Source organism: Solea senegalensis, linkage group LG4 (assembly GCF_019176455.1).
Source record: "Solea senegalensis isolate Sse05_10M linkage group LG4, IFAPA_SoseM_1, whole genome shotgun sequence".
Lineage (NCBI taxonomy): Eukaryota > Metazoa > Chordata > Actinopteri > Pleuronectiformes > Soleidae > Solea > Solea senegalensis.
In genome coordinates this window covers 9,344,259-9,355,357 of record NC_058024.1, presented here as the reverse complement: position 1 = coordinate 9,355,357, position 11,099 = coordinate 9,344,259, and positions in this window count along the sequence as shown.

Sequence of the window (11,099 nt, the reverse complement as noted above, 5' to 3'; positions counted from 1 at the left end):
CTCCGTGAGGACTACTGGTCCTGAATGACAAGGTTAGTGTTTATGCAAGAAAAGGTCCTAAAGAGGCAGCAAATACAAGTACACACACACACACACACACACACACACACACACACACACACACACACACACACACACACACACACTTGACTGATTTTCATTCACAATTTTCCCCCAAAAAAACCCAGTGCTTTCTCTTCCTCTGCTCCTGAATTTGACCGCCTGTCATAGCCGGGAAATACAAGCAGTGATGTCACACACTGAAACATTACCTGGAAAAATCACCTACTCTTTCTTTTCTTTTTTTTCTCCATTGTGAATCAATGGACTTTGTATGATTCTGTCACAGAATGTTTATGGCATGCAAATGCACAAGGCGACATTTGCATTTTATTCCACTGTATGTGTTCTGGGAATACTGTAGTGTACAGCAGATCCAGATCCTCTCTGTCTCACTGTATGTGTGTGTGTGTGCCTGGTATTCCTTATGTTGAGGGGACCTAAATCTGTTTACATAGTCACATTATGTGAGGCACTGACTGTAGTTTGGCCAATATATCAAAATTATAATATTGCTGATGATATTTCATAGAATTTCCAAATAAAAGGGTTTGTTTTGATGTGGAACGATACATCATTCACAATATGATCATATTTATAATGCCAAATGAATCTAATATAAAAAAAACATACTGAAACAACAAATCATAAAATGCAGAAGTAATTCATTCGACACTGGATATTTTGGACCCTCTTGCATCATTTTGCTAGTTAAGTGCTAGTCAGCTACATGCTAAAGCTACTAACTCATTGAGCATGTGGCGTCTAATCATGTAATGTAAATGACTACATTTTAAGGTGAAGACATGTTTTAAAGTTAGGTTAAGGTTATGGTTAGGTTAAAGTGTGTGTGTGTGTCTGGGATCCATGTATTCTCTTGCTAATTGAGGCCCTACTAGAATTCCACAAGGCACAATTGGTAAGAGCAGCTTGAGAACAGTGTTGTTAGTTTCCAGGTGTGATTTAAATCAAACTTTTTTGGTGCAGAACTGAATCAGACCTGCCTATGATATGATTTTAAATACACTCTGGTTGCAGCTAACTTGTGAGTGCAAATGACGTCAGTGTTTGGAACAAGTTCCCTCTCATTTCTTTTTCTTTCTTTCTTTTTTTTTAGCCATCTCCAAAAAAACGCCTTAATCCCACCCAAATTCTGGCATTGTTGACACTGTTCTCATGCTCTGTTCTTATCTAACAAAGAAGAGAAGTCCAGGTTTAACAGATGGACGTGTGTGGGGACAGAGAGAGACAGAGAGAGAGAGAAATGCACAGGCAGTGATGGAGGGACAACTCCATGTTGATATTTTTTGAGGAAAGTGAGGAGCTAATAGGTGAGAGGAGAGGTGGAGGTGGAGGGGAGCAGGTTGGAAGGAAGAGAGGGAGAATGGTGTGAGAGGGAGATGGAGAGACAGAAGAGGAAGAGAAGAGAGGGATAAAACAAAAGTGAGTGAGAAAGAAGAGAGAGAAAGAGGCTCAATATGATGAAATGAATGCCAGGGAGAAACAGTTCAGACCTACCAGATGGTTACTATAGCAACCACATCCCCAGTCTCTCTCTCTCTCTCTCTCTCTCTCTCTACCTCTAGCTGCTTAAAGTCTGTGGAGGGAAACCAGCGGCTGAGAGAGGCAGCTTTTTGGATTTTGGTGCAGTGGCATCACAAAGCCTCATAACCAACTTTACACACTGGTGTACCCACTTTAACACATTCCACTACAGTGTTGTTGTTGTTTGTTGTTGGGTTTTTTTGCTTGCTGGTTGGATTTTTTTCGACAGCTGATTTGTATCGACTGCACGAAGCGATGCAGCTTTCTTCATACTTCCCATGGACGTAATCCCTAAAAATATTCACGCTTTAGGAGCAAATTGCCACACATTACAACGCAGTGCACCACTGTGGAGGTCACGGACAGGTCACAGAAGTCTCTTGTGACACTTTTTTAAGTGCCTCCCCTTTAACTTTGACCCTGCTTTGCATTTACCGCATGTAAGGACGTGGAGGGTTTGTGTGCATTGCTGTAAACACTGCAGACAGATTGAGATGCTAGAAGCGTTCTCGAGCTCAGCAGCAGTGCACTACGCTGAAACACACACATGCATATGCACACTCACAAATGCAGCCTTGCACTTTGCTGCACACACACACACACACACACACAGGCGGAAAAATATCCAAACTGGAATACACCGCAAAGGCAAGCTCTTGCTTGTGGGCCCCGCAGCTAATCTCATGCATGGAGATCATTTTTTAAAGGAGAAACAAAATGGTGGGCCGTCCCTCATTGGCAGAGTGGGTCTCTGGCTGCAGGGCCCCCAGGGCAGGATGGCATGTAACTGTGTACGCGTGCCGCCTGAATAAAAGATGCTGACCTAGATGGAAATCTGCCATTGGTCACTTAATTTGAGCTACATGTGTGATTGGCTCATGCCCAAAAACACAATTGAGGTGTCCAAGTGACATGGAAGAGTGGTCTGTGTGAGGAACATGTCACAAACTTTTAGTTTTTGCAAAGGAAATGAAGAAAGTGACGCATTTTAAATCAACTTTAAGTTGTTTTTTTTGTTTATTTTTTGCTCATTCCTCATATCAGTGTCTCGTTATAGGCCATATTTGCTTTTCTCTGCCTGTAAAAATTGTTTTCACCTCCGGGCTCCATCCCTCCAGAGTCACAAAAGAAAACACGAGAAAGATTTTTAGCTGCTTGATCATCGTCTTACATTACACAGTTCACTGATGCAGATTCATGCAGTGTGCCAGCACCAGACCACGTGGGACTAAACACAGTACATATGTCTGCAGGTCTGCGAGCATGAATGAACTCGAATGAAAGGGTGTTTTGTATCAACACTGTACTGAGCCCTTCTACATTATTGATATGCAATTTGACTGCCTGCCATCAATAAATTATTAAGGAATTGAAAATTGTTGAGCCGGGGCTTGACAGCCCTGCATCTCTTTGGCCGCAACAGATGAATGAATGAATGGATGAATGAATGCAGCCGCGTGATTGTCAGTAACTGTTGAGCCTTAAACTGCACGAGTGAAAGGAAAAAGTATTAATTCTCCTCTTTTTTTTCCAGGTTTTTCAAAGAACTCTGGGCTGTTTAGCTCCCGTCACATGTTATGTAATATTCCAGCTGTGCACTGGAATAGTGGACTGGTTGGGTTCAGTGATAGGTGGATCGTCCCTGGAGAAACGAGGGAGGCTGCATCAAGATGCTTGGAGATGCCGAGTCATACTTTGGACCGGCAACAAGTTGGATATTGAACCTGCAGCCCAACATAACAAGTTATCTTTCACACAATATAACACAAATGGACCTTTATGTTCAGACCTGGTATTAATTGTATTTAGACCGCTTTATGTAGAACTGTTCACACCTGGATGTGTCACTAAACCTCGTTTTTTCATCCTAAAGTTTATTGTTTAGGGTTTTTATTGAAAATACTGGAGATAATTGCACTGCAGTTTGAAAAATGTAGATATAGGAGAGACAAACCATTAATGTTACAAATTGGTCACTGAAGTTATTTTTGTTTCATTTGTTATCACTAAGCAGGTGTATTTTATCAGGTGTAGGGAAAAGATATCAGGTAAAATAAAATATATAAAATATTATATGTATATATATATATATATATATATATAATATAAAATATATGGGACAAAAAATCAATCAAGTGAATCAAGCCTGATTTCTAATAAACAGCTTCGGGCATAGAACAATTCAGTCAAGCTCTTGACTCCTGATCTGTCTTCCCTGTCCTTTATTCAAAAACAGAGTGTTTGCTAGAAGAAAATGACGTTTTTAATAAATCTGTGTACCCGTGACAAATATGTGTGTAAATCTATGTGTCCACTGTCCACAGACTGTGTGTGTATGCGTTTTGAAACACTTATACTTTGAAATGTGCGATATCACCCTAAATATTTTTAATGATGGATTATCAAGATATCATTTTCATTTCTAATCACTAAACAGTTCATTTTTCCCAAAATGTTGGGACTTTTCTCACTTGACCGACCACCGGCCCCCTCCTGACCAGAATAGGTGTTCACTGGCCCCCAAGGTCATTTTGAGTTGAGGCCCCTGATTTAAATACATGATGGACATAATATTGTTAACACTCAGGTTTTTACTTTAGGTGCAAAAACCAGGAAGTACAAAGATCTTCTAAGATTTGAAAGTGTGAGAAGTGGCTGTTCCGTATTTCAGGTTGTGTGATGACCTGTTAATTGATCTATTGCTTATATACTGTATGGGCGTGGCATGCATTGCAGCCACTTTATTACACTTGCTCAACTGCCCGTTTACACAAATATCTAATCAGCCAATCACATGGCAACAACTTAATGCATTTGGAGACGATCTACTGCAGTTGCGGGCCAAGGCATAACATAAAAAAACTCACCTCCTCAAGACTCAAGATATAGCCACACATTTTATTTACAATTAATGATAAAGAGGGCAAATGCCAAAATAACAAACAACCCAATGGAACTAGATAATAAACACATCTAACCTGAAAATTCTCAAAATTAAAATACAGCAAATGACCTCCCTAATTAAACACAAACAGGAGAAAATGGAGTCAAAGGAACTGGCTGCCTACAAAGGCAGAAAGGTGAATGAAGTGACTGGACGTGGCATGGTTGTTAGTGCCAGATGGGCTGATCTGATTATTTCAGAAACTGCTGAGGTATGGGGAAATTTCACACACAAACATCTCCAGGTTTTACAGAGAAAAAGAAAAAAAAAAGAAGCCCAGTGAGCAGCAGTTTCTCTGGGCAAAAATGACTTTTTGATGCCTGAGGTCAGAGGAGAATGACCGCACTGGTTTGCAAGGAATGAAAAGCAACGGTAACTCTCATAATAACCACTCATTACAACCAAGGTATGCAAGAAGACCGGCTCTGATGTCACATCCTGACACAAATGGGCCACAGCAGTGTGTGTCACTGCTGCCACGTTATTAGGTGTCCTGTGTACACAATGAAGCGGCGTGTGGTGAGTGTACAGTGCAGCCTATGGCTGAATGCAGTTTTGCTGAACACACACAGACACAAAGGACAAAATGGGGACAAACAACACACAAGAGGCAGGTGGAAAGAAACACAAGGAAAAACAGGGCAGCAGTTCCAACCCTAACACTTATTTCTTTCTTCCGAGTAAACATTTTGTTACATTACGTCACACCTGACCCTCATATTTAACACACATACATACAGAGGTAACAGGTGAGTCCAAACCTGTACAACTGGAACTCAATGAGGACATTTTTATCAATACATTCTCAGTCGTTAAGGAAACTATTCTGCCTACTGACATGATATTTTGTCAGTAGGACACTATAAATGTCCAGTATCTCTATGACCTGTTATTATCACAGGACTTCTGGGATAATAACATGTCTGGAGCATTTATGTTAAAGTTTACATGTGATCCAGTCCAGAAGGTCATCATAGAAATGAGTTTGCTGTTGTTTTTTCCACTTTTTATATCCCTACCACTTTTTCATTGTTGTTTTCTTCTAGCTTTACAGAGTTTCACGCGACTTGTCCATATATGTTTTTCCAGCTCATAATTAAATTGTTTTTAACAGATTCAAACTATTGTCCAACTCCACGTGTATTTAATTTTTTTTTTCAAATTTCCACCTTTGAACTTTGGATTCTTCACCACATTCTTCAGTGCAGTGTTTCCCAAACTTTCTATATGGGAAGCAACTTTTTAAAGATGGCAAACTTTCGTGACTGTCGGTCCAAAAAGAAAAACGTCTAGGACCCATCTGTGGGTTCTGACCCAGTACTATCACTAATGGAAAAGCAAAAAAAAAAAACATGCCAGGTCGAGCCGTGCTGGGACTGGGTAGTGGAAAAGTGCCACAAGAAGCGCCCAAGGTTTCAGAAATGACTCCAACTGAGAACACCTGGTCATTTTGTCGTTTCATGGGATAAGAACTCCTCGTCTCCGCCCGCCCCTGTGCTGCTGCTGTATACACACAAACGCTCCCTCAGTCAGGTCTGATAGTTATGAATGACAGAGCTCAAATGCTTTAATCAGTATCAGCTGATATTGTCTTTAAAATGTATCATCGAAAGCAGCAAAAACACAAAGATCCCCTGATGTGACTAATGACTACAGCAGCACACTGAAAAGGCTGCAACCTCCTTGACTTCCACGCGTGTGTCCTCTACAGCTATAATATTCTTTTTATGCTTATTTATTCTGCAAAATGAAAAAAATGTGTATCTACGTACATCTGCTGTGATGACATGAGTATGTAAATCAATATATTAATGTCCTGTTAATGACCTCTGCAGTTGGACGCAGGGAAAAAAAACCCACATATATATATAAAAATCTATATCACCATATATATCAGCATTATCTGCAATCTTCTATCTATCTTATCTTTAATGCACCCTGTCATTATTTTATGTATTTTACTTATGTACTGCCTTGTGAAGCACTTTGTGATTCCATATCTGTGAAAGGTGCTATGTAAATAAAATGTACTTACTTACTTACTTCTTACTTACCTAAAAATTCACTGCCCTGCATCCAGGAAAAGTGCCCGACTGTTCTGTGAAAACATAGAAAAACATTGTTTACAAAGACAAACATGTGTTTCACTCCATTAAACACACAGGAGTTAGAGACACAGTCAGGCCTGTGATGTTATAATATTAAAATGAGAGTTGTGACTCTGACAACAGCGAGCTGCTCTTTCCACATTGAAATTCCTCGGTGATGTCCACTCTGCACCATCAGCCTCTCTGGCTAAGCCTCAGGAATACCAACCAGCTGACAGCACCACACAGTCTCTCTCTCTCTCCTTTTTTCTCCTTCATCTGTGCACTCTCTCTCTCTCTCTCTCTTTCTGTTGACAGCATCACCATTTTAATTCTGGGTATGCAACTTCTAGTTTTTTTTCTTTCTTTCTTGCATGCAGTGAGGAGCCAGCACAGAGCAAAGGATGAGGGTTATGAAAATTAATGAAGAAGAAAGTAAGGAGAAGCCGTCTGGGGAGAATCCGCCCCTAAACTCCCCTCTCTCCCTCTTCCTCTCTATCTCTCTCTCGCTCCCCCCTCTCTCTCTCTCTCTCCAGTGGACAGATTGTCTGTGTTTACAGGATTTGTCTCCCTTTGATTCTGATTAATTAGCTGCCAATGGACAACCCAAGACCTGAAAGCTGCCGTGTTAAAGACAGGCAGAACAAGATGGAGGAGACTCCTTCTCCTGCTGCAGCACATTTTGGGTTTGACATCACAGTGAAAACACTATAGCTGGGTCATATAATGGAACCACGTTACAAAGCATTACGAGATGCACGCATGTTCTTCATAGCCTTGTACTTTATAGCCATGGTTCTCAAACTGTGGTACGTGTACTACCAGTGGTACACAAGCTCCCTCTGATGGTACTTGGTGGAAAATCAGAAATACTGTTCTCCTGTATATACCAGGGTATGTGATCGGTGTCTAGTGTCACCATACCAGTGTGTGAAGTATATGTGAGGAAGAGGAGGATGATGAGAGAGAAAACGATCTTATTAGGAATAAATCAGCCTCCAGTGAAAAGCCTGTAGCTGACATTGCTCGACCTATTTACACAAAAGTTTGAGAACCATTGGTTATTATATTTCAGGTAGTCGTCTGCACTAAACTTCATTCTTTTCTTTGGACAAGTGTAACTTTGTTTGTTTACGTTGACAGTTTTGACTGCACTTCCTGCAGTCTTCCTCAGAAGAGTGTTATTTCCAGACAGCCAGACACCCCGCCCCCTGGGGGTTGCACCGTCACTCCAACCTGAATAAAACAACCTGGCTAGAATGAAAGTTTTTAGACTACTTAGGGTCCAATTTGTCAGGTCTTTTGCTCCGAAAATGAAACTACCCTGAGCCAGGAAAAACTTTGGTCCAATGTGTACATTCAGAGGTGGTCTTTTGAGTTACTGTTGCCTTTCTTTTCTCTAGTCTTATGCTGCTTTTCCACTATACAGTTCCAGTCTGCATGACTCTAATTGGTTTGGTATCCTTTTCTGTAACTATTACCTCAAAATAGGCAGCTTATTAGCAGCTTTTAGCAGTTATTTTCAGTATACTGAATCATTGGAATCACTGAATTAAAAGATTAGCACAGTACTCATTCAGTACTTCCTGCATAGTGCTGTCTCTAAATACTCCAGACTCCTCTTAAATATTGCGATTTTTGAAATTTCCTTTGCTAAATGTTGGAGATTTACACACGTTTTCAGGTATTCAAGTATTTTTAACTGATCTACAGTTGGGCATAGTGCTCATGACTCTCCCAGTGACGACACTCTCTGACCAATCAGTGGCCGACAGTCTGTTGACATCGCATTTTAGTATCAGCTCAGCTCGCTTGGAACCTCGACAGAACAGGTGCTAAAAACAGCACCAGGTACCAGGTACCATCACTGATGGAAAGGCAAAAAAACTGGGCCAAGTCGAGTGGTGCTGGAACTGTGTAGTGGCAAAGCACCATTAATATGAAGATACTGCTCACTATCTTCTTACTTTTTTTGGACCATTCTCTGTAAATCCTATGTGATGGTTATGCATGAAAATCACATTAGATCAGTAGCATAAAATACTCAGACTGGCGTGTATGACACGAACAAGCACGTCACATTCAAAATCAACGTTCTCCCCCACTCTGATGCTCGCTTTGAGCTTCAGCAGGTCGTCTTGACTAGGTCTACGTGACGCACCGAGTTGCTGTTGGTTGGCTGATTACCATTTCAACAGGTTATGGAATTGGCAGCTGAGTTTATATGCAAATTTTATGACAAAAAGTTTATTTTGGCTCATCACCCAACAACAGTAGACATTTGTGTCATTCTTGTGGCTGAAGAGCCAAATCAAAGCAGCCGGTTCCAAAATGTGCTCATGGTTTTGGAATGTGCCATTTATAAAATGTCAGAAAACAAGATGAAGTGTTGGGGTATTTTTTTTTATTATTATTTTATTTTGTCATTTATCACAAAATAACAAATATCTTTCACTGAAAATGGAATTTCTGTTTTTAAAAGTGTCAACAGTGAAAATGATTGATGTTCATCTTCATATTAATTAGAAGAAACAGTCAAATAGGACTATAAACAATGTATTTATTTTGAATGGGAGGAGTTTTGTTTTTTTTTTAAATCCCTTGGCTACTTGACTAACTGTGTTTCCCTCCATACTGAAAGCAGAAGCGGCCACGTGTGAACAAAAAAAAAAACGCCTTGAGAGAGTGTATGAATGATTGAATGAGAGAGGCGTAATTAATATTTTATCTTTGTCATAACACTGTTATGACTATCCAACATGGGGATGACCTGACATGTGACAATTCAACATGGACTGAAAAGAAAACATATAAAATACATGTATTTTCAAAGTAAAAGTCACACTACAAAAGAAAGAAAAAACTAAATAGACAAATGCACAATACATAATGCCAGTGAAACACAACATATATATATATTTCTTTTAGGTCCAATTGGACTGCCATAATCTTTATTTTGTTTAAAGGTGCAGTGTGTTAACATTTAACAACATTTTTTGGTGAGGTGCAGTTGAGTCTCCCTCACCTCACCCTTTCCTGTGTACCCTCCAGGCAGCATCAAAACAAGTGTGATTATTTCATCTTAAATTACTGTCAACTGAAAATGATTTCAATGAAATTTTACACACAGGATTCTCACTTTAAACACAGCCAAACAGGAACAACTAACGACAAATATGAAACGAAAGAAGACTCAAAAAGGACCACAGCAAATGTTTAAATGTAACTCAGCTTAAATGAATTAAAGATGGACATTGATAAGTAAACATGAGACAAGAGGGTATTCTGGACACATGACAGTCAGACCATACGCTTTACAATATGCATCCTGTATATGACAGGAAGTCTGAGGGTCTGTCTTGGATATGGTGTGTTAGGAAGTATAGATGTCTCTTGTTTGACTAAATGGTGATATTGTCCAAATTTTATAGATCATGGGACAGTATGGTATATCCAGACCTGACTTTGTTTCCATGTTGCTCCATGGAAACAGGAGAAAGGCAGGTGTCGCCTGACTAAAATGACACTACCTTCAAACATTTTTATACAAATGTGTAACCACTTTGTCATTTTTGGTTTTCTTTGGAAAGAATAAGAATATACGTCATATGATGCTATGAACACTGGGACAAATGAAAACTGTCAGACTAAATCATTTTCCAAGAGGAAAAGAATTGGGCTTGTAACGAGAGGGTTGCCGGTTCTAATCTGGGAGTGTGTCAAGGCAGTGTCCAGTACAGGTGTGTATAAAAAGGATGGATTAAATGCAAGAGGTCAAAATCTCAATCTCATGATACGTGGGTGTGTGTAAAAATCACAAATTCTAATTGAAATTCACAATATTATTGTCATAACTAAAACACACATATGCTTTAAACTCTTAACATAAAAACTGGAAAACACAGTGAACTCACTTAGATGAAGAAAATGAATATACTACCTATGAGTACAGTTGTGTTCGTTCAGGCGAGGTGGTGCTGGACCCAAGAGCAGGCAGGCCAGGACAGAAAGCAGCAACAGTTTATTGATGAATGGGTTAACAGATGAGATGGACTAATGCAGGAACTGGAGGTGAAGAAGGTGGAAGTGGCAGCATGTGCGCGGGAGGAAGTGCGCGCACTCGAGAACTAGATGTCGTCAAGAGAGCCGTGGCGTTGGCATACAGAGGTGAACCAGGAAATAAGGAGGTGCTTGATTAAGGGATTGGGAGCAGGTGTGCTCCTGCCACAGGTGAACTGGAAAAAGGAGAAGATGTAGGCGGAGAGGAGGGCGGAGCATGACAGTATTAGTGTTTAATTACTTTAGAACGAAAGTCGTGTCATTTTAAAATAATACATATGTACTTTAGCTAAGGGCCTTGTTGCTTCACGCAGGCTCATCATGTATTTACAGGAGCCTGAATGGGACAAACCAGCCAGAGAGCACACACTGGACCTTTAAGAGTTCAAATTTTACACATGAAC